The sequence below is a fragment of the Schistocerca nitens genome, chromosome 2, assembly GCF_023898315.1.
Source record: "Schistocerca nitens isolate TAMUIC-IGC-003100 chromosome 2, iqSchNite1.1, whole genome shotgun sequence".
Lineage (NCBI taxonomy): Eukaryota > Metazoa > Arthropoda > Insecta > Orthoptera > Acrididae > Schistocerca > Schistocerca nitens.
Genome location: NC_064615.1, coordinates 480,938,246 through 480,962,809, shown reverse-complemented (window position 1 = coordinate 480,962,809; position 24,564 = coordinate 480,938,246).

The window sequence follows — 24,564 nt, the reverse complement described above, 5'->3', positions numbered from 1 at the left end:
AAGGCCGTTATTACGGCCAGAGGTGGTTGCTCCGGGTACTGATTTCTCAGGATCTATGCACCCAAACTGCATGAAAATGTAATCACATGTCAGTTCTAGTATAATACAGGGTGATTCAAAAAGAATACCACAACTTTAGGAATTTAAAACTCTGCAACGACAAAAGGCAGAGCTAAGCACTATCTGTCGGCGAATTAAGGGAGCTATAAAGTTTCATTTAGTTGTACATTTGTTCGCTTGTGGCGCTGTTGACTAGGCGTCAGCGTCAGTTGATGCTAAGATGGCGACCGCTCAACAGAATGCTTTTTGTGTTATTGAGTACGGCAGAAGTGAATCGACGACAGTTGTTCTGCGTGCATTTCGAACGAAGTATGGTGTTAAACCTCCTGATAGGTGGTGTATTAAACGTTGGTATAAACAGTTTACAGAGAATGGGTGTTTGTGCAAAGGGAAAAGTTCTGGACGGCCGAGAACGAGTGATGAAAATGTAGCACGCATCCAGCAAGCATTTGTTCGCAGCCCAGGAAAATCGACTCGCAGAGCTAGCAGAGAGCTGCAAATTCCACAATCAACTGTATGGAGAGTCCTACGAAAAAGGTTAGTTATGAAACCTTATCGTCTGAAATTGGTTCAAGCATTGTTTGCAGCTGATAAGATTAAAAGAATCGATTTCTGTGATTTTATCCTTGCTCAAATGGAAACATATGAATCTTTCGTTTCAAAGATTGTGTTTAGTGATGAAGCAACTTCCCACACTAACGGGAAAGTCAACCGTCACAATGTCTGTATATGGGGCACTGAGAATCCGCGGGAAACAACTCAGTATGAACGTGACTCGCCTAAGGTGAACGTTTTCTGTGCCATTTCAGCCAATAAAGTTTTTGGTTCCTTTTTCTTCGAAGGTGCTACTGTAACTGGACTACAGTATCTGGAGATGTTAGAGAATTGGCTGTTCCCTCAGCTCGAACAAGAAGCACAACAATTCATATTTCAGCAGGATGGAGCGCCACCACATTGGCACTTATCTGTCCGTAACTACCTGAACGTCAACTACCCGAGGCGATGGATCGGCCGCCAGGCAGCCCGTGACAGAGCACTTCATCACTGGCCTCCAAGAAACCCTGATCTTACCCCCTGCGATTTTTTCTTATGGGGGTATGTTAAGGATATGGTGTTTCGGCCACCTCTCCCAGCCACCATTGATGATTTGAAACGAGAAATAACAGCAGCTATCCAAACTGTTACGCCTGATATGCTACAGAGAGTGTGGAACGAGTTGGAGTATCGAGTTGATATTGCTCGTGTGTCTGGAGGGGGCCATATTGAACGTCTCTGAACTTGTTTTTGAGTGAAAAAAAAAACCTTTTTAAATACTCTTTGTAATGATGTATAACAGAAGGTTATATTATGTTTCTTTCATTAAATACACATTTTTAAAGTTGTGGTATTCTTTTTGAATCACCCTGTATATTTGTCCAATGAATACCCGTTTACCATCTCGCATTTCTGCTTGGTGCAGCAATTTTAATGGCCAGTAGTGTACTTCTATGTTTCTCATCTCGGTAGTTGTTCTTGATTGGAATTCAGGAATATTTACGTCGCCGCAAGAGCTGTGTTTGAAGACTTTTCTTTGAGCGAGGTGGCCTCCTAATTAAGACAATGATCTCTTTTCCTTATGATCAGGGATAAAATTCGCGGGTGGACATAGAGATTTGGTTTTCCATGGTTTTGCTGAATCACTCCAGTCGCATGTCGGAACGGTTTCTTCAACAACACCGGTTCTGCTTAAGGATACACACCTCAAGTCACTATACAAGGTGGTCAGAAACAGTCTGAAAAGCTTGTAACGGTGTTGCAAGGTACGTTGTGTGGGGAAATATTTGCTAAAGCCTTGCGCGGGCAAATATAAGCAGCCCGTCAGAGACGGTTTCGCCAAACATGTGCTTCGTTTGGTTGTCTAAAACCGAACCAAGCTATACAAAAATTGGACTTGTAACTGTACTAAGGATCGAACCCGTGCCAAAGGATGAGCGGTCTCGACCTCTATCATCTACGCTATGGGAACAACAGACACTAACTATCTGGCGGGACGCTTCGTTTGAGCGCGCAACGACCTTATTGGCTAACTTCAATGCTAATTAACTCGGAAACAACACAACGTATCGATTTTGTTAACAATTATTCCTCAGTACAACCTAGTGTTTTAGATTGTTTCTGACTATCCTGTATAGTGCTTGATGCAGAGTACTTCGTACCGTTAGGGTCTATTAACGATTCTCTGTCCTGCTCCACTAGCGCATAGAGAGAGAAAAAAAAGAATGCCTATATGTCTCTTTGCGTTCGTTAATCTCTCTGATCTTTCTCATAGGTTTCCTATGCGAGTATATACAATGCGTCCCAAAAAAAAAAAAAAAAAAAAAAAACACCGATAACGAGTAGTATGTTGTGCGGGAAGGAAGACTGATCGGTTTTCTAGAAGGAATCCTAACCGTAAACGCACGACTTGGGCGCTGGAGAGCGTCGAAGTCTAAGATGGCTGTGAGTTCGACACTACGTTAATAAACCCAACATGAGTAGCACATCGCGCTGTCTGCATTGCAAACGGGCTTCGAACGCGTAGCTCCTATATCAATGCAGAGCCTAGATCGGCGATGCAGAGCTTCATGCACATGAGCCAATACGTTCAGTTGTCTTTGAGGTATTTCAATCGCACCTTGGACTCGAGAAATAAGGTCCACCGCTGACGTTACAGGCGTGTCATAGTCTTCACACTACCCCACAGACAATAGTCGAGAGGTGTCAGATCTGGCGACCGTGCTCGTTGTGTAACTGGTCCACTTATAGCATTACATCGATTGGGACATGCAATGCTGAGGTTATTCCGCACATCGACATCAAAGTGTGCTGTAACTTCGTCGTGTTGCAGCCACATGTCCATCCGAACATATAGTGGCACTATATCCAATAGGGTAGGCAAAATATTTTTAATAAATCTGAGGTAGATCGGTCCTCTTAGTCTGTTTGGAAGTAGATATGGCCCAGTGACATGATCACCTGTTATTCCGGCCCAGATGTTAATACCGACCCTGTGTTGGTGATTTTCAGTCACTTGCACACGGGGATTTTCGTCTGCCCGAACATGCATGTTGTGCACGTTTAATATGCCGTCTCAAATAAACATGCATTCATCCGTCAATAGCACTAAGCTCGGGAGATGTGGCTGGAGAATGCATTGTGTAAATACCAATGCGCAAACTGTATCTGTCGGGCGTAGCCCTCCTCCTGTGACGCCTGCACTTTCTGCAGATGGTGTGGATGGAGTCGGTGGACAACACACAACGCGTCACTTTTATCCATCTGCAGCGCCTCTGCCACCGGCTGAGTGCTCGTGGCTGGATCCTCTTCGAACATTGTCTGCACGTCATCCCCCAGCTGGACAGTAGTGTGCGAGCCGAGCGTGGACGAGCCGCACCACATTTAGCACCTACAAGAAGACAAACCGTAGAGTGGGGATGACATTCACAAGTACCAAGAACAAAGTGCTACTGTTTTACTGTGCGTTGGACACATCTCAGGCACAAAATACTTTCGTGCAACTTTCCGGCTTTTCTGAGGTGTCTCTCGGTGGTCGCGACGTGGAATGATGTGGGGCGCGTCTGTCTGGGAAACGTTCCACATACAAACTTGCAGCAGCTCTCCCATTGCAGTCCACTTTGTCGTATGCGAGCACTGTGTCGGCCATTTCCGCAGCTACGTAGTGATACATGTTGCACTGTTGTCAACAACGTTACAGCGCTGGCAAACCCCACAAGACCCGTAGTAGGATGCGGACAAGGTCTATGTGGAGGACTGTAGCGCATCTGCAGGAATGAGGGCTCAGGCCGTCCATCCGCTGTACGCAGGAAGCTTAGGGTTGCATACCTCCTGTATTCTGACTGTGGTGTGCGTACTGTAAGACCTTCAGTACACACACCATCAGATTATTTTACTTGTCGCTCTAATGAAGTAGGCGAGTGTCAGCAATATGTCTCGTGGTCTTATCGTGGCGTGTTTACCTTCTGCTGTTAGGTCAGACGATAGAAATGCCACTTGCACGCTCAGAGTAGCAGATTGACGGTAACCAACTTTAAACAGAACTTGATTAATTTTCACACACATTTATTAAAATAATAACAAGCATAAAAATTACTTAACATGGTTCCGGATGCTATTTACAAATGACAATCTGAAGTTCCTTTGGTATTGGTATTCTCACATATATCTCTGATACTTGACAAAAGTGTCTATACATTTATCTTCATGGCTATTTACAGGAATATGGTAATCTTATTAGTCGCAGACTGAAACTCGACTATAGACTGGTACAGACAAATGTAGAACTGGTACAGACTGGTGCAGACAAATGCAGACTGACTAATCGGAGGTCCGTACACTCGTTATAATACCTCGCGCGTTCATGTATCACTGTGCAAGTGTGATCCGCGAGGAGAAATGGTTCTATGTTAGCAGAAATCTCATTGGCTGCGTTACATATTAATATGCGGATCGGCGGAAGCAGAATCTGGTCCGTCTCTATGGCAGCGCCATCTCGTAGTGCGGAGACGGACGAGCGCCGCGCCTGCGCTGTTGTGCTTAGCGGGGCGCGCTCTAGTGGAAAAGGTGTGTACGCGCTGACTACGCGGAACTATGTACACAACACTGACACTAAAACGAATCGGAACAGGGGTATGAGTTCCTTCTTGAAAACCTACAAGTGTGCCTTTCCACACAACTTACTAAGCGTTGTCGGTGTTTTTTTGTGACACTGTACAATACTTCAAAAATATTCGTCCGATTTCACAACGCCTTTTCTTCTACATGAATGAAGAAACAACTTCGGATGGATTTTAACTTAGACATCGAAACTAAACGTTTACCTAGTCGCCAGTTGGAGTTGGCGGCTCATGTGGTTGCCGGTACGGTGTCTCCCTAGTGCAGCTGGATCGCTCTCTAGCTCATTAACCAATGTCTCTCGAGCCGAGATGGTGATAACACACCAACAAAAGGCGTTTCGCGCCCCCCGTTTCAGCAGTTACGATTCCGTGGCATCCTCCTACAGCTCAAAGCATTCGACAATGGCACCAGCAGCTTCAAGACGCTAGTACACTGGCAGTCAAACAGCGGCCCGCGGGCCACATGCCGCCCAAATCAAGTATTTGCGCGATCCGCGGGTCTCAGCGTTATTTTGTAATAACATCTGTTTAGGAATTAACAGCTGAATCTAAATATTTAACATTTTTAAGAGTTTAGGTTTCCTGCTCATTAACAACCAAAAATACTTACAGAGACAGTAATATTTTAAGATGTGCTTAAGTTTAACTGATGTTGGTGAATTCAGCCGCGAGCTAAGTAAACTTGGCCACTTACCTCTGGGAAAGAGGGGTGAGTAGACTAGCCACTGCGAGGTTACAGGATGTGAGAGGGCGAGTGTTTTATTGTTCGTCTTACAATACTGAAAACTCACGGGCGTGTGCGACTCGTAACGATCAGCAGCTATGTTATAAATTTTGGCACAGAAGTAGCATGCATTCTTGAATGTGTTTTGTAGAGACTTATTTGTAGAAGCAATACGGAATTAAATTAAGTTTGTTGTAATACAACACAATGGGTAGAAGAAAAACGATATTCAAAACATTTAGAAAACGTTTGTTATCGCGTCTGATGTTGCACATTGTATTTAAATGTAAATACAATTACTGTTATTAATCAGTTAATCATCCACTCATACAGACAACAGAACAGCACTTCGTGAGGCAGTTACAGTGACACAACATTGGGATCGCTGAGGGCGGCAGCAATCTGAAACTGAGGACAGTCGACACGAAGTGTTCCGAAAGGTACCGACTTCTAACGACCAGTTCTTGGGGGCCGGCAGCCAAGTTAGCGTTCCCTTACTATAGCTAGTCTACTTGGTGCTCGTAACATGTATGTTACCGTTCATGATAAGATCGGTACACATGCGATCCGAAATGCTGCCCGCAAATATCAAAATTGGCTCTTGAGAAAAAAAAACTCCATAGCCCACTGCGCTAGTTGCTTATTTAACGGGAAATCCACTTGTCTCTTCATGTGCTTGTCTGAGAGGAAGATCGCATCCAAAACAGAGTTTTACACGTAGTCTACTCTTTGTGCTAGTAAAGAAACTATCCTCTACTCATGTGGCTGTTTGGTGTATTTCGCGATGACTTTTGTGTTTTTAACCGTACAGAAACAGGATTCAACTACTACACACACCCCGTAGCGGTGAGAAAGAACGTTCATTCCGATCGTGGACATGGAAGATAATAATTTCCTTTCACGTTTAATGTTCAGGGATGATGCTACGTATGTTTAACTGGAAAGTAGAGCCGCCACAACGTAAGAATATGCGGAACTCACCAGCCACTTACCGCAGTCGGGCTCGAGAGACGCCCTCGAAAGCTTCATCTGTTTTGCACCGTTCCCCGGGAAAAGTTTCTTTTTTTTGGAGGGGGGGGGGGAGGGGAGACGGTTACACTAGTCACACACCTGCATACGTTGCCGATTTGCACAACTGGAAGAACTTGCAGAAGATTTCATTTTTCAATTGGCCGGTGCAGCACTGCACTCACACCTGCCCCTGTAAGGGCGTGTCTAACCGTGAGCCGATTCAACGACGAGATCGACCGCAAGTATCTCGCACTGCACCACTGCCCTGGAAAGTCGCCTGATCTCACGGTGTGTGAACTCTTTGTGGAGGGTTTGTGAAGTTCTCTGTCCATTTGAGTCCGCAGCTCGTGGTCGTGCGGTAGCGTTCTCGCTTCCCGCGCCTGGGTTCCCGGGTTCGATTCCCGGCGGGATCAGGGATTTTCTCTGCCTCGTGATGACTGGGTGTTGTGTGCTGTCCTTAGGTTAGTTAGGTTTAAGTAGTTCAAAGTTCTAGGGGACTGATGACCATAGATGTTAAGTCCCATAGTGCTCAGAGCCATTTGAACCATTTTTTTCTCTGTCCATTTGCCTCCCCTTCTGACAGTTGTGGGTGAACTGCGGTGCTGCTTAGTAACAGCAATGAGTGTAGTAACACCAGCAAGCTCGCAGTAGTATGCGACGAGTTTGATTTCGTCTGGATGTTTGTCGTGGGTCGGTAGAGGGCACACTGAACACTAGTTAAAGGCAAATGAAACCTTCGATTTTACCTCTGTTACTCCAGAAATTATTTGCAATTTTGTTTTTGCCATAAGATGCAGGCAGCCCAGTCATATATTGTTGCTCAAAAGTTTTACTTGAGGCCCACTGTCAAAGGAAAACGTCTGTTTGTTTCTAGTCACAAAAAATGTTTTTTTAAGAGTTATTTTTTGTGCCCATAACTATAGCGGTCTCAGATCAGTCTAATGCGATATTTCGTTTAATGATACGTCTCATGGCACTCGTTACGTGAGTGAGCAGTCGTTCGCCGTGTATTCCTTGCCCGATCCGCGCCGCCGCGACCCGCAGTTTTACACACAGCAGCGCTGCTCAGTCGCTTCTCTAGTACCAGCTGTTGTTCGTGTCCTGTTGTCCTGGTTAACACACACCATTAAACCAAATACCGTGCTACACTAATTCCGTACACTCTGTCGGACAGGCATACAAAATTACAGTTTTTGTTTTTAACGAGAAACAAGCACACATTTTCTGTTGATACTCGGCATCGCATGAAACATTTGATGAACAGTACTTATTTCGTCTGAGACCATCTGCATATTGCAAACACCAAGTATCAACTATTAGCTGTGACTGGACCTATCGCATGACGCAAAGCTTTATGACTCAAATGGTAGTTACGTTCTCTGACTGCGCTTCACGTCTGTCAATTCGTTGTCTGTATCAGTTTCTTTCTAAAACTTCTTCTCCTTTGCTAAAAGAATTGCCAATACGTTTCAATTTGACCACTTGTAAAAACGATAACCACTGTTTTATTATCAGGAATTTCGGAGAAACTAGGTTAACTGCATACTAAATGCTTAAGAGTAGTACTACAGTTCGTTGAATTGTCAAAAGCAATGCTTGATTTCAGCTATAAATGAGAGAAACTGTAACTGTCAGCTCCACTTGGAAATCTGTGGTAAGGTCTGATGGGACCAAACTGCTGAGGTCATCGATACCTAGACAGAAACGTTTCGATGAACATAGGTCCACAAACGACCCGAATGTGTGGTTACGTGCTGTCATTGATATCACTAGGAAATATTGTTCTAGTAAGTACCGACGTACTTGAAACGTAAAGTTTCCGATGAAGAAATCTCCATCTGACTCGGCTCAAATTTTACCCATGGCCTACCTCAACGACTAATACAATACTTCTTCATCAATTTAATGTTAGATTTACTATACACTCGCACCTGAGAAAGAAGCTGTTCCAGGTGTCGCTCGTAATGGTGCGAATTCTTTCAACAACTTTTTAGATTACCCGAGTCAGAACACTCCAGGCGATTGATGTTAGGTGTTCTTTGAGATCCAGATACAGATTCTGTTCGACTTTTCCCTCTTGCTCCATACTGATACGTTAGATGTCCGCTTACATCAGCAGTAAACTGTGATGGTGCTTCATCATGCGTGCGAAACATTCCTCAACTTTGCGCAAGGGGTATTTCCTCAAGAAATCCTGGACGACCCCTCCACAGAAACCGTGAGTACCATTGCCTAACAAGTTTCTCGGCAGAATTTATTGCCCAACGAGACTACGTCTAGTACCACATATTCAATAAGAAACGTTGCTGTTCTGGTGACTCATGAACAGCATGTGGGTTTACGTCAAGTTTGAGTTCGGAGGGACTTGCAAAGAAAAATCACCATCTCGACCTCACATTTTAAGGAGACAAAATCACACTTGCAAGATATGAGCTCCAACAATCGATCCTGTGCAAAAATTTGTGGCGTAACTCTGGCAGTAGGCAGTTCTGACCTCCTGAATGCGCATCTTCTAACCTTCGCGCGCTCCGATTGTTTATCGCTCTCTCCGTCTCTCTGAACCTTCTAATGCCGACCGCGAAATACAGTACAGCGGAGTGACAATTCTAATTCGCAGGATGTTGACGGCGAGGGAATAAGTGGGGGAGGTGGACACATCCTGTTCGGCAACACATGTTACTCTAAACGAAAAGTAGGTAAGTAATATGAGTACAGGAGAGGCGAGCAAAGTGGGCATGGTGGGCAAAGTGACCATTGGGTTCCGGGGGCAAGATGGAAATTGGAAATTTGTGGTAAGTTCCTATAGGACCAAACTGCTGAGGTCATCGGTCCCTAGGTTTACACACTACGTAATCGAACTTAAACTAACTTACGCTGTGGGCAAAATACACACACCCATGCCCGAGGGAGGAGTCGAACTTCCGACGGGAGGGAGCCGCGCGAATCGTGGCAAGGCGCCCTAGACCGCGAGGCTACCCCGCGGAACGGGGCAAGATGCTGGCGTAGCGCGGGAAATACTTTAACTTATTCTTCCTGGAGAGCCCCGTTATCCCGTGAAGTATAACTGGTTTGCTGTGCCGCTAATCAGAGTAACAATAATTTTTGTGGATTTTAGTTATCTTCATGTAAGGTAAGTAGTCAGTTGGTGTATTTATTGTGGAGGGGGAATGTGACTTCTGCCTTTTTAATGAAACTGTGTTGAAGTGTGTCATATCTTGACTCAACACTCTTACTTTAGTTCCTGTAATTTCGGCATGCTATTAGAGGGTATACAGCTTTTGTGTAATGGCGTAATGCCCATCTTGGCGGTGGCTTCTGGTCACTTTGTCTAGTGGGCAAGCGGTCGAAAGAAGGGCTTTGTTTCGATACCTACAGCAGGTCTTTATAAAGTGATCTCGTAAAGAAAGAGAAGAAAAAGAAAGTAAAAAGAAGGAAAAACGGAAATCAGCTGAAGAGAAGAAAGGCAGTGAAATGAAAATTGTGAAGAACAGGAAATCCAACTCTAGAAAATCTCTTTTTGACGACGAACAGTGAAGACACAGAGCGCATTTTCAAATTCAAGGTCAGAAAAACATTGGTTTTCGCGCCTATTGTGCTCCCTGTAGACCCACAAACTCTGACAGGAGATGACGAACACAATTTAACTTTTGTTTATGAAAATTGTAAATTAGACTCATGTTTTACAGCAATATATATTTGCTTCTTTGTTAAAATAATTTATTACCCTTAATTTTTTAGTCTAGTCACTTCGCCTGCTCACGTCGAGCTTACTGGCTATTTTGCTACTTTGTGAAAACTGAAATCCTTAAAATATTTGTTTGATACTTAGGTAATTGAACTATTCGATAGTACACTTCAGTAATTGCACATTATAATCGTTCATTTCTATGCATTTCCGTCTATTGCTACTCAGCTTAAAAAATAGAAATATTTTAGCCTGGCCACTATGGCCGTCTCTCTCCTACGTAATGTCAAGGTTAGGCACGTGTGCGTTTAATATTATTCTAACAAAATTCTCGTATTGATATTCTGCAACTCTACAGGGTGATTGAAAAGTAAATGTACACATTTTGTAGGTGTAATGTGTGCATCAAAATATAAGAGTAAAATATTAAATAACTTTTTTTCTGAAATTTACTCTATTTCCGAGTAGTGATGCTAATGTCTTTGTGGGAGGCATACATCATGGGCCACTACAGGCTTTGGGCGTGTTGCGCTCGCCTGCATGTCGACTGATGTTCCTTTGTACACCCGTCTACAGTTCGGTTGATTCTGACACGAAATGGCTTTGTTTACTGGACTTGTTGTGGTCCGTTGCATCCCATACCGCTGTCGTAGTGTAGAAGCATCAGACGTACTACATACATTCATTCTGTCGAAACTTCATAGACTGCAGTCGTTGTGTGCGGTACGATGGTGAACGGTGAATACGCAGCAGAAGCAATGCAAGAGCAGCAAGACAACTGTATATGGAAATATTTCCAAACAGAAGAGTACTGAACCATCAGATTTTTGACAGCCTGGACAGGCGTTTAAGAGCATACCGCATTCTTGATGCGCCACGGCTACGGCAGCCGCAACTGGATGAAGTACGTTTTGCGAACGTCCTGGAAATTGTAGATAAAGATGCGACTATAAGCACCGGCCGTATAAGTGCAGCTTCAGGAATCCCTCAATCAACTGTATGGCGCCTGCTTCAAAGATAGCATTTCTACCCATTTCACGTGCAGGAGATACAGGAGCTGACACTCTCCACTACTCTAGACGTCAGAATTTGTCAGTGGTTACTCGAGCACCAAGCTGCTGATCCACTGTTCGTCCAGAAATCGTGAACGCTTATAACATGCAAATGGGCACGTATGAGAATCCTCGCTTAACCATAGTACGAGGATATCAACATCGTTTTGCAGTCAACGTTTGGCTTGGTGTAGTGGACTATCAATTACTCGGATCGCACGTTATTCCACAGCCCCTGGCTGGCAGAGTGTATCGACAGTTTCTGGAACATGAAACGGGTGGTCTGCTTCATGATGTCCCACACGCTACACGAATCAGATGGTTCAAATGGCTCTGAGCACTATGGGACTTAACTTCTGAGGTCATCAGTCCCCTAGAACTTAGAACTACTTAATCCTAACTAACCTAAGGACATCACACACACCCATGCCCGAGGCAGGATTCGAACCTGCGACCGTAGCGGTCGCGCGGCTCGAGACTGTAGCGCCTAGAACTGCTCGGCCATTTCGGCCAGCTACACGAATCAACTTATGGTTTATGCTCGACGGTGTTCCTACACATTTCAGTTGGAAGGCAAAAGACCATCTCAGTGTTGCTTATCCTAGTAATCGGATACGTCGTGCAGGACAAGCTGCTCGGCCTGCCGGCTCTCCGTTTCTTAGCCCTCTGGACCTCTACGTTTGGGAGCTGTCTCAAGGGCTCGCGTATGGTGTTGCAATTAAGAATGTAACACAACTACAGCAGCGAAATGAAAATGGCTGTGCGACTTTGCAGAATGAAATGAACGGAGCCTGCAACACTCCGACAGCGATAAGACGTCGAAAACGCCACTGTCATCGTCTACATGGACATCATATTGAACACTTTCATGGGCATATGTACAGTATGTAGTTGTGTTAAAATCTCGGGTCCCTTGGTGTCGTTGCTTCCAGAGTAGAATTAATGTGTTGTTTCCGGTGCACTTGTGATCGCTGCTCTACTGCATAACTCTGAAATAAAGCAATTTCAGACGACACTTCGTTTAACATTTTACGCTTATTCTGATGCACACATTAAATCCACGAAGTGTGTGCAGTTACATTTGAACCACCCTGTATATTCGCCTCAAAATCAAAATGAATAAGCCCAAGCCACTGAAGAATTATTATGTAATAACGTTAATGATTTTCGATTCACAATTTCATTATACTAATTACTTTCAAATGGAGCGCACAACAGCGATGTTAATAACTAAGAAACTCAGCGCTACTTCGTGACACACTTATTCGTTTCATTCATTTTCGCTCCATTTGTGAGTCGCAACATAAAAATGTTCAAAACAAAGAGATCTCTGGCACCAGCTACACGTTAAATACAGCGAACTTTTGCACAGAGAACATAGGTTGTTACTAAGACCAAAAGAGTGTTTCCCAAAGCACTTAGTCACTGCAGGTAACTTAAATCTGTTCATAAACCACCTTATGCTGTACTAGCCCATTTGACAACCAAAAACAAAGATATAGTAGTTGTTGGTGACTTCAATGTAGATTTACTTAAAGGCTCTCCCAATAAGAACTTATTTGAGTTGGTAATATTATCATTCAACTTAATTCCCACTGTAATGTTCCCAACTAGGGTAGCCAATTGCTCACGAACAGCCATTGACAATATCTTTATAGAAAAGTGCAATGAACTAAATTATATTACAAAACCAATGTCAATGGCCTCTCACACCATGACATGCAGTTCCTTCTGTTAAATGTTAATACTGAACAGGATATAAAATCTGTTAAATCTGAACTCAAGATCTGTTAAATCTGAACTCAAGAGGGTAATCAATAAGTCAAAAATTGATTATTTTAGGACACTCCTCAGAACATTCACTGGAGTAGTGTCTACAGTGATCATGGCATGAATGAAAAATATAACACTTTTACTAATAAAGTGCTTACCTTATTTGAACACTGTTTTGACCAAAAACTAACCAAGGTTAGAGCAAAGTCTACAAATAAGCCATGGATTACTCATGGAATAGGCATATCTTGTGAAACAAAAAGAAAACTGTGTCTCTCAATCCAAAACAGTTCTAATGTTGATGCTATAGCACATTACAAGAAATACTGCAAAATATTAAGGACTGTTATACGGACATCAAAGCAAATATATTACAAGGAAAAGATAGTCATATCAGATAACAAAATAAAGACAATATGGGATATAGTGAAGGAGGAGACCGGTACAACCAGACATGAAGAGGGGCAAATAGCTTTAAGAGTAAATGATACATTGGTGACAGATGTGTATAGTGTCGCAGAACTTTTTAACAAACATTTTATAACTGTTACTGAAAAGATGGGGTTGTCAGGTTCCGTACATGCTGCCGTGGGATACCTCAGACCAGACATTTCAAGTAACTTCCATAATATGAATTTGACCCTCACTACCCCAGCAGAAATAATATCCATCATAAAATCTTTAAAATCAAAAACATCTAGTGGGTATGATGAAATATCAACAAAGTTAATTAAAGAATGTTATTCTGAATTAAGTAACATATTAAGCTATCTGTGTAACCAGTCGTTTACCAGTGGAATATTTCCTGAATGGTTGAAATATGCTGAAGTTAAGCCACTGTTTAAGAAGGGAGGTAAAGGAATAGCGTCAAATTTCCGTCCAATTTCACTTTTGCCAGCATTCTCAAAAATTTTAGAAAAGGTAATGCACAATTGGCTTTATAGTCATCTAATATCACAAATAACATACTGTAAAAGTCGAAGCTCGGATTTCTAAATGATTCTGATATTGAGAAGGCTATCTACACTTACAGTGAAAATGTACTTAATTCATTAGACAAAAAATTGCAGGCAATTGTGATCATTTGACTGTGTAAATCACAATATCCTTTTACGTAAATTAGAATATTATGATCTAATAGGAAATGCTGCAAAATGTTTCAAATCTTACATCTCTGACAGGAAACAAAGGGTGTTATTACGAAAGAGACATGTATTAAGCTATCAGGCATCATCCAACTGGGAACTAATTACATGTGGGGTCCCAGAAGGTTCCATCTTAGGGCCCTTACTTTTTCTTGTGTATATCAATGATCTTTCATCAATAACATTACCAGATGCCAAGCTTGTTTTGTTTGCCGATGATACAAAGATTGCAGTAAACAGAAAATCATTTGTAGTCTTAGAAAGATCGGCTAGTAAAATATCTGTGGACATCAATCACTGGTTCCTAGCCAATTCTTTGTCACTAAACTTTGAAAAAACATACTGCAAGCAGTTCCGAACTTGTAAGGGGTGTCCCACGAGTATATGCCTAACGTATGATGACAAACAGATAGAAGAAGTGGGCGGTGTTGAATTCTTGGGATTACAGCTTGATAATAAATTCAGCTGGGAGGAGCACACCACAGAACTGCTGAAGCGTCTAAACAAATCTCTATTTTCAATGCGAATTCTGTAAGACATAGGGGATATAAAAATGCAAACACTGGCATACCATGCATACTTTGACTCAATAATGTCGTATTGTATTATTTTTTTGGGTAATTCATTAAGCCAAGCTAAAGTTTTCTGGTCATAAAAACGTGCAATAAGAGTTTATGTGGTGTGAACTCAAGAACATCCTGCAGATGCCTGTTTAGGGAACTAGAGATACTAACTGCTGCTTCCCAATATATATATATATATATATATATATATATATATATATATATATATATATTCCTTAACGAAATTTGTCATTAAAAATATATCACTTTTTCAAACCAACTGCTCAGTTCATGGAATCAATACTAGAAATAAGAATAATCTTCACAAAGATTTAAAGCCACTTACTCTTGTAGAAAAAGGTGTGCATTATTCAGGAACACACATTTTCAATAACTTGCCATAAAATGCTTAACAACCAATGAAATGCAGTTTAAGAGAAACCTAATGGTTTTATTGGTGACCATCTCCTTCTACTCCATTGATGAATTTCTCGTGTTCATTGTAAATAAGTATTGTAGCAGTTCTATTATGTTTATTTTCTTACAAATAAATAAAACATTTTTTTAAATTTTAAATTCAGTGCATTAATGCGATCTTAGTAATTGAGTGTTGTAAAATGATCCTTTCATATAATGTTTATTTAAAAAAATGACGATCATTCGACTTGGGACCTGTGGAAGGTACATTAGTTTATTTGTTTTAGTTGTAAATATTTGTCATGTATTATTGTTTTTCTGACATGTTCTACATACTGGAGGACCGACTCACTACGAATCAAGCGGAAAAGTAAATCTAATCTAATCTACAGTACTTCGCGCAGTTGCGCGGAGCGAGTGGCAACCGGTGCGCGCGCATGTTTAAAAGCTTTATGTTCAGAAGTTACTGCGTACTATCAAAATTACGCCCCACCTTTTGCGCAGGATCTACTAGTAGGCTGATATCTTGCAAGTGTGCTTTTATTTCCTTAATGTGTGAGGTGAAGTTGCGATGTTTCCTTGCCATTGGTAAATTCTGCGACTTTAAGAGACCTGACACAGGACACAGAACAGAAATAAAACACACACACACACACACACACACACACAAACACTCACACACGATCACCCTCCCATCGCACAGAGACATAAATAAAGAACGGAAATCATCAGAACTTCCGCTACAGTTTTCAAACCTTCTCGAGATTTGAGATAGGCGATCACCTCGCGACATGCGCGAACAGCAAGATGGCGCAATGTTTCGAATTACTGCCAAGATGTAAAGTTATGTTTTGTTTATGTTTTCAAAGTAACTGTAAGCCGACCAACGAAAGTGAGTACATGACAGATTATTTTACAAGCTAGTACCCACTAAAATTTGTATCCACAACTCTACCACAAATCCCAGTAGTATAACGTAAGTTCCCGTTTTCATATCTGTTAATAATAGCTAGCCATACAATTGCAAATCACATGCTGCATGCCGAAAAAAAGGCAACAAACACACAAAATACGACAAAAAATGTCAACAAACATAGAAAACATGCACAGACTCAAATGTAACAGTGTGTTTTAAAACTATTCTCTGGAATCAAACAGTACAGATGTAACAAAGTTTTGTAATGGTGCTAATTTTACATGTTTTAGAATAAAGAAAAAGGCCATTGATGCTGGAGATATTGCCACTGAAAATTGTTTGGTGGAAAAAAGTAAATAAAACTGTTTTGCATTAAGGCGGACCCACAACACCGATGGCCGGAGTGGCCGAGCGGTTCTAGGCGCTTCAATCTGAAACCGCGCGACCGCTACGGTCGTAGGTTCGAATCCTGTCTCGGGCATGGATGTGTGTGTGATGTCCTTAGGTTAGTTAGGTTTAAGTAGTTCTAAGTTCTAGGGGACTGATGTCCTCAGAAGTTAAGTCCCATAGTGCTCAGAGCCATTTTGAACCCACAATACCGATACACCACGAGCTTGTTCGAACAATCACATGACATTAGACTCGCTCGGCGCGAGTACAAGGGATGTGCAAGAAACTGCGAACTAGCCACAAGAATAAGCTCTGCTTTAAATTTAACTGTTTCGTGAAACACTTGAGCAAATAGCATTAAATTCTACCACTACACAATCTCCCATTGTGTTTGAACAGATTTACAATACCGGTTCTCATAGAGTACCGGTACGCATGGAGATATAAACATTTATGCTAATTTTTAACTAAAGGTACCGGACAAAGACGAAAATGTCGTCCAAAACTGTTACTTGACTGAACTCAGTATTTTTTTTTCTTTATTGTGATTTTAATACCTATATAACAGGTAGGCTGCAGCACAATACGCCGCTCTTCAGCCAAAGATACCACAATGATAAAACAGAGAAGACACATGAGTTGGAACAAAACGGCGGGGAAAAACAGTAGACACATGAACATAAAAAACAGGAAGCCGTTCACACTCGATGAAAATCCACACTACAAACTGTTGACACGAAGCACAAACACTGAAGATGTCGATGGCACTGGTGAACGATGGACTGTGACGGTGAACACTGAACACTAAACACGACGACACACACGAGACACTAATGGCGATGATCTCTGGCACGTGAATGTCCACGTAGCGTGTGCAAGTCCGGGGACCTGCCAAGTGGTCAAGAACGGTGAGGGGGGGGGGGGGAGAGGGGAGAACAAAGATGCCAATTGCTGAGGAGATGGGAGGAGGAGTAGAGGGACAGGGGAGGGGAAGCCCGGGGGAGGAGTGGGGAGAAATGGAGGAGGGAGGGATGGGGGGAGAGAAGGGAGGGAGGGTGCCCAAAGGAGCAAACACAGGAAGAAGGAGGGAGGATCAAAGTTGGTAGGAGGGGTAGATGGAGGGGAGGAGGGCATCATCAGGGAGAGGGAGCTGGCGGAAGCCACCTTGGGAGAGGGTAAGGAGGGTGGAGAGATGGAGACTGGGTGGGCCGTGGGAATTCAGGCGCGGCAGCGGGCGGGGGTGGGAGAGGATCGGGGAGACAAGTGGGTGAGGAGGATCGAGTTTTTGGGAGGTGTACAGGATCTGTATCCATTCAAGGAAAAGGAGGAGGTGGTGGAACAGAATGAGGTCGTACAGGATCCGCGTGTGGGAGGGGAGACGGATGTGATAGGCGAGGATGAGAGCATGGCGTTCAAGGATCTGAAGGGATTGGTAAAAGGTAGGGGGGGCGGAGATCCAGGCAGGATGGGCGTAACAGAGGATAGGGCGAATGAGGGATTTATAGGTGTGGAGTTTGGTGGAGGGGTCCACACCCCACGTACGGCCAGAAAGGAGCTTGAGGAGACGGAGTTGGGAGCGTGCCTTGGCTTGGATTGTCCGGAGATGGGGGGTCCAGGAGAGGCGACGATAGAGGGTGACGCCAAGGTACTTAAGGGTGGGGGTGAGAGCGATAGGACGGCCATAGATGGTGAGATAGAAATCAAGGAGGCGGAAGGAAGGGGTGGTTTTGCCTACAATGATCGCCTGGATTTTGGAGGGATTGGCCTTGAGCAACCACTGGTTGCACCAAGCAGTGAACCGGTCAAGATGGGATTAGAGGAGGTGTTGGGAACGCTGCAGGGTGGGGGCGAGGGCAAGGAAGGCGGTGTCATCAGAAAACTGGAGAAGGTGGATGGGGAGTGATGGTGGCGGCATGTCCGCCGTATACAAAAGGTACAGAAGGGGGGAGAGGACGGAGCCTTGGGGCACACCGGCGGAGGGAAAAAAGGTGTAGGAATCTGTGTTATGGATGGTGACGTAGGAAGGACGGTGGGAGAGAAAGGAGCCGATCAGACAGACGTAGTTAATGGGAAGGGCGAAGGTTTGGAGCTTGAAGAGGAGACCAGAATGCCACACGCGGTCATAGGCACGTTCAAGGTCCAGGGAAAGGAAGATTGCGGAGCGACGGAATTTTAGCTGCTCGGAAAGGAGATGAGTGAGGTGGAGGAGAAGGTCATTGGAAGAGCAGGACAGTCGTAGGCCACACTGGGTAACGGGAAGGAGGCGGTGCTGGCGGAGATGCTGGTGGATGCGTCGGGTGAGGATGGATTCCAGGACCTTGCTGAAGACCAAGGTAAGGCTGATGGGACGATAGGAGGAGACAGCGGACGGCGGTTTACCGGGTTTAAGGAACATCAGGATATGGGAGGTTTTCCACAGGTTGGGGTAGTAGCCAGTGGACAGGACTACATTGTAGAGCCTGGCCAGGGTGGAGAGGAAAGAGACAGGAGCTTCATGAAGGTGGCGGTAGGTGACACGATCGTGACCAGGAGAGATGTTGCATTTCGTGCGGAGTGTAGCAACGAGATCCTGTGTAGTGATAGGGGCATTGAGTTCCATGTGTGCAATGTTGTCCAAGTACTGGAAACCAGGGGCGAGGGGAGGGACAGAGGTATCAGTCGATCGCGGACATTCGGGAAGAGGGAGTAATCGAACTGGGGATCGTCGGGGATGGAAAAGACTTCGGAAAGGTAGGAGGCAAAGTGATTGGCCTTACTAAGGGTGTCAGGAAAGGGGTGATCATCATGGAGAAGAGGATAGTAGGGGGAGGGTTTAGTTCCGGTAAGGCGACGGAAGGCTGAGTAGTACTTGGATGAGTTTATAGGTAGGGTAGCATTTAAACGGGTGCATGTCTGTCGCCAGTCCCGGCGTTTCTTAGCCGCGAGCAAGTTTCGGATGTGTCGCTGGATGATCACGTAGGAGGAGAAGGTACAATCAATGTCGGAAAGGAAATCGAAAGGAATAGGGGCGTTAGGGCGGACATAGATGGTGGCGCAGGTGACAGTAAGGCCGGGGAAGAAGAGACTAAGGAGCAGGTGTTCAGTGGGGTCGGGAAGGAGAGGTTGGAGCCGAACCGGGATTTGGCGGTGGTGGCCAATGGCAACTCCGCCACGCGCAATCGGGAGGGGATTATCGGAGTCGTGGAGAAGGTAGGGCGAAGTGTGGATGGTGTGGTGGGGTTGGAGGAAGGTTTCATTGAGGAGGTAGGCATCCACGTGGTGGGTGGCAAGGGTGTGCATGAAGAGGTCCTTGTTGGCGGGAAGGGAACGGATGTTGTTGAACAGGATACGGTGCTCTCGCGCCATGACAGGGATTTTGACGAGGGTGTCGAGATGGGAGAAGGTGAAATGGGCCTGGTTGTGGGAGTAGGTGGCATACATTTTTAAGTGGAAGACGGAACGGGCGGCGAGGGAGACCTGTTGGAGGGTGTGAGGGCGCTGGAAAGGGTGGATGTTTTGCAGGACAATGGTGAGGAACCTGATGATGTCCTCAGCGGTGGGGGGGGGGGGACGAAGGGAATTGCCAGGAGGGGTGGGGGCGCCCAGAGGACAGACAGGGACGGTGAGTTCAGGAGTGGTCGAAGGGGGTCGGGCTTTACACTTTTGGGAGTAGGTGGGATGGGGGAGATTGCAGGTATTACAGGAGGGAGGGGATTGAAGGTTAGGGCACTGCCGGAGGAAGTGCGCTTGCCTACAATGCGGGCAGGTGGGGGCCTCGCAGCACTCGGCTGTTGGGTGTGCGTTATAGCGCAGACACCTCTGGCAGCGCAGGGATTGAGGAGGGGAAGGGGAGGGGTCGAGCTTATAGCGCTGGTTGAAGAGGGGGGCACTCTCCTTCAGGAGACGGTCAATGGAGGGGGCGTCCTCGCAGAAAACCCGCATAAGGCGGGTGGGGCCGGCCGAGTTGAAAATGCGGTGGACCGCCCGCACCTCCAGCGAGGGATGCGCCTTGAGCTCCGCCAACACCTCCTCCTCCGTGATCGTCGGACTAAGCCGAGTGATCACGGTGGTGAGGGTCGGCGGGCGACACGGGCGTTGGGGTTGGCGGGTAGGAGATGGAGAAGGAGCAGGGGTGAGGGAGGCGGGCGACACGGGCGTTGGGGTTGGCGGGTAGGAGATGGAGAAGGAGCAGGGGTGAGGGAGGCGTTGGGGCCAAAACGGGTGATGGGGAGGCGGGAGAGGATGTCAGTATGGAGGGTGGGGCTGGGGGAGGAGATGTGAACTCAGTATAATATTTAATTTCTTTTTGAGAAACTGTCATGATTTTCCAAGCAGGTTGCAAATTAGCAGTTCAGTTCCTCTTCACATGTTAGAATAACAGACAAAACATTATAAGATATTTATCACTTTGAAAACAAGACGGTAACATTCAGACGTAACAATTAAGACAGTTTATCAGGAATTAAATGATGAACAAGTGAAACAGGTCTAATAAAGTGACTGCAATTTTTTCGCGAGAATGAACTACAGCGGCGTTACCTGTCTTGGTGGTAGTATCATCAGACGTCACTAGATCGCGGGACAATCGAAATCTCGAGAACTGGACAGAATCATGATTGCAATCTTGTACTCATATATTTGTTGCCGTTGTTACGCGTGACCTGCGCCATAGAAGATATTTCAGTCCGTGTTTCACAATTATTCTTATTATAAAAATCTATAGAGCGTTAAAAACGCTAAGACAGGTCGTTGTTATAGTATCAAGAGACACCACTAGATGGCAGGTCGATCAAAAGCTCGAACAGAACCCCATATTTCCCGAACTATGACGAAAACTGTTCGAACAGTTCGAGTCATGTTCAAACGCAGCCCTAGTAACTGCACATTCGCAGTTATCTTGCAAACGGTTCATTTGCAGACCCGTGTTTATTAGGTCGTGCTTGTCTCTTTTATGGATATCTTCATCCCCGTCAGCGGCCGCTGTTAATTATGATACCGTAGTAAGTCCCTACCGTTGCCTTTGATATATTAGTTGCAAAAAAAAAAAATCGATAGTTCACTAGAGCTATTCGATTTTTCAGTATCAGCTTCTGTCACTTAAGCTGAGGGAACTCTTTGACGAACCCTTACACCGCTGCTCTTCAGTGTTTGCGCTATACTTCAAAACAAGCGTCGCCCGCGAGATACGCGGTTGGCAGCTACCCATGATGACATCTTCACCCACGCAACTCACCCTCGGAACGATTGCGTGGGAAACCAGGTACCGCGGAAGATGAATTGTTGCAGCTAACAGAGATGTACCCGGCGCGGAAGAGTCGCGCTATCCGTCAAATATAAAACCGTCGCGGCGATTAATGTACTTCAAGCGGTGCAGTGGAGATTTGAATACGGAGTCATTAGACGGGAAAGCAGTCCCATTCGTAATAATGACGCTTCGCGACTGTGCCCCCACATCAGTTCCAGCGCGTGGCGGAAGCGGTAATGGCAGCCCGATTCCGGTCGCGCCCTTAGGCCAACCCTTCCCGGCGACATTAGCTTTGTAATTCGTGCGCAGGGGGAGGGCTTGGGGTGCACCGGATAGCCTTGTATCGCGCCGCGACGTAGTTGCTTTGAGAAGGGCTCTCGGCTAAAGGACGTAATACACGACGAACCAACTAGCAAAGAACAAGCACCTCTCCTTATTACATACTACATCTACATCGGTACACTGCAAATCACACTTACGTGCCTGGCAGAAAGTCTATCGAATCACCTTCACAAGAATTCTTTATTATTCCGCTCTCGAACAACGCGCCAAAGAAAAAAAAGACGAACACCTATATCTTTCCGTGTGGGTCCTGATTTTCCTTATTTTATTATGATTATCGTTACCCACTATGTAGGTCGGCGTCAACAAATTATTTTCGCACTCGGAGATGAAAATTGGCGCCTGTAATTTCGTGAGAAAATTCCGCCTCAACGAGAAACGCCTTTGTTTTAATGATTTCCAGCCCAAATCCTATATCCTGTCCGTGACAATCTTTCCCCTATTTCTCGATAATACAAACCGTGCTGCCCTTCTTTGAACTTTCTCGATGTACTCCGTTAGAAATTCCTGTTAGCACTCGTGTGGATGACTACACATTTTTCGTTATTTAGGGTCAATTGCGAATTTTCGCAATATCTTTTCTAAATCGTTTTCCAATTTGCTTTGATCTTCTACTCTACTAGACGGTGAACTACAGCATCATCTGTAAACAACCACAGACGGCTGCACAGATTGTCTCCTAAATGATTTATGCAGATAAGGAACAGCAGAGGGCCTATAACACTACATAGGGGAATGCCAGAAGTCATTTGTGTTTTATTCGATGACTTTTCGTCAATTACTACGAACTGTGACCTCTCTGACTGGAAACCTCGTATCCAGTCACATAACTGAGACGACATTCCATAAAAATGCAATTTGTTTACCAACGGCTTGTGAGATACGGTGTCAAAAGCCTTCTCGAAATCTAGAAATACGGAATCAGTTTGAAGTTCCTTGTCGATAGCACTCAACACTTCTGGTGAATAAATGGCTAGTTGTGTTTCACAAGAACAACATTTTCAAAATCCGTGTTGACTGTGTGCCAATAGACCGTTTTCTTCGAGTAATTCATAATGCTCGAACACAATATATGTTCCAAAGTCCTGCTGCGTATCGACATTAATGATTTGGGCCTGTGATTTAGGTGGGGTACTCCTATTGCCCTTCTTGAATATTGGCGTGACCTGTGCAACATTCTAGTCCTTGGGTACCAATCTTTCCCCGAATGAGCACTTATAAGTGTGCGAGCTGTCTGGAAAATTCTAGCAGGAATAGCATTTGTGCCTACTAGCCAGTGAATGCATCAGTTGTGATACCCAGCTGCGGCCTAGTAGTATTTCAGTTCGTACATGCGCAGAGTAGTATGGGATTTATTGATAACACAGCTTCCTATGATCTGAAGACGTGATAAAGCGGTACTTGCTGGAAGGAAAGTAAGATATGCACTTGTGGTCCATTTTCAATCGCTTCCTAGAACTGTCGGAAATGAAAAAAGTGTAGGTCATAAAAGAAAAAGTTACTTTTTGTGTTTTATTTTCAGCTAACACTGAACAAACTTGCTATGACCAACTGCAATGAATTTATAGCGCATTAAGGCGTATGTTTTGTCCTTAAACTGAGCCGTAGCAGCGATTACTAGATCGGAAATGATAACTGTTTAAGTTCGAAAGCGGTTATATGACAGTTATTTTTGTTGTAATTTCTATCAAAAAGCTGAGTCAAAGTTAGCATGGTTTTACGCTCGTAAGTTAACAACATAATATCAGAACGTTTTAAAATAGTTGAGAAAGGACAGACAGAAAAAAGTTTAAAAATAAATAAAATCTGGGATAAAAAATATCCACGCACCACGAAGGAATTATCCGAATGGGACGGAAATCGGTAGATGTAACGTACATCTACAGACAAACAAATGATTATAATTTCAGAAAAATCGGGTGGTTTATTCAAGAAAAAGAGATTCACAAATTAAGCAAGTAAATAAAGTATTGATCCATATCTGGCGCTCTCGCAAGCAGTTATTCAGTTTGGCATTGATTGGTAGAGTTTCTGGACGTCCTCCTGAGGGATATCATGTCAAATTCTATCCAACTGGTGCGTTGGATCATCAAAATCCACCCCAACTGAGAACGTTGGAGCAGAATGAGCAAGGCCCTCCAACCATCTCTGGATTTTGATAATCTTACTTGCCAACTGGACAGAATTTGGCACAATATCCATCACGATGATATCCAACACCTTCAACATTTGTCTTCAAACAACAGCCACGGTCTCCATCATGTCATCATATGACAAAATTGCGTTAAGCTTACCTCGCTAGGTAATGAGAAATATACATGCTTCCAAGAAACATAAAATTAACCTAATGAAACCGTCTCTTAACATGAAATTCAACAAAGAGTGTATGTCACTTAAAATAGTTCCGAAATATGTCAAAGTCAAAATTAACTGCAAAACTAAAGCTGCCACATTTGCTAAGCAAAAATGTGAAACTATATGGCTAAAAAACAGAGATTAAAATGCAATACAAGAAAAAAGAACACTTAAACAATGTCATGTACAACTTGCATCTGCAGCTAGGACACAGCCTCTCACCTTTACAATTCTCACACATCCTGCAGCACATGG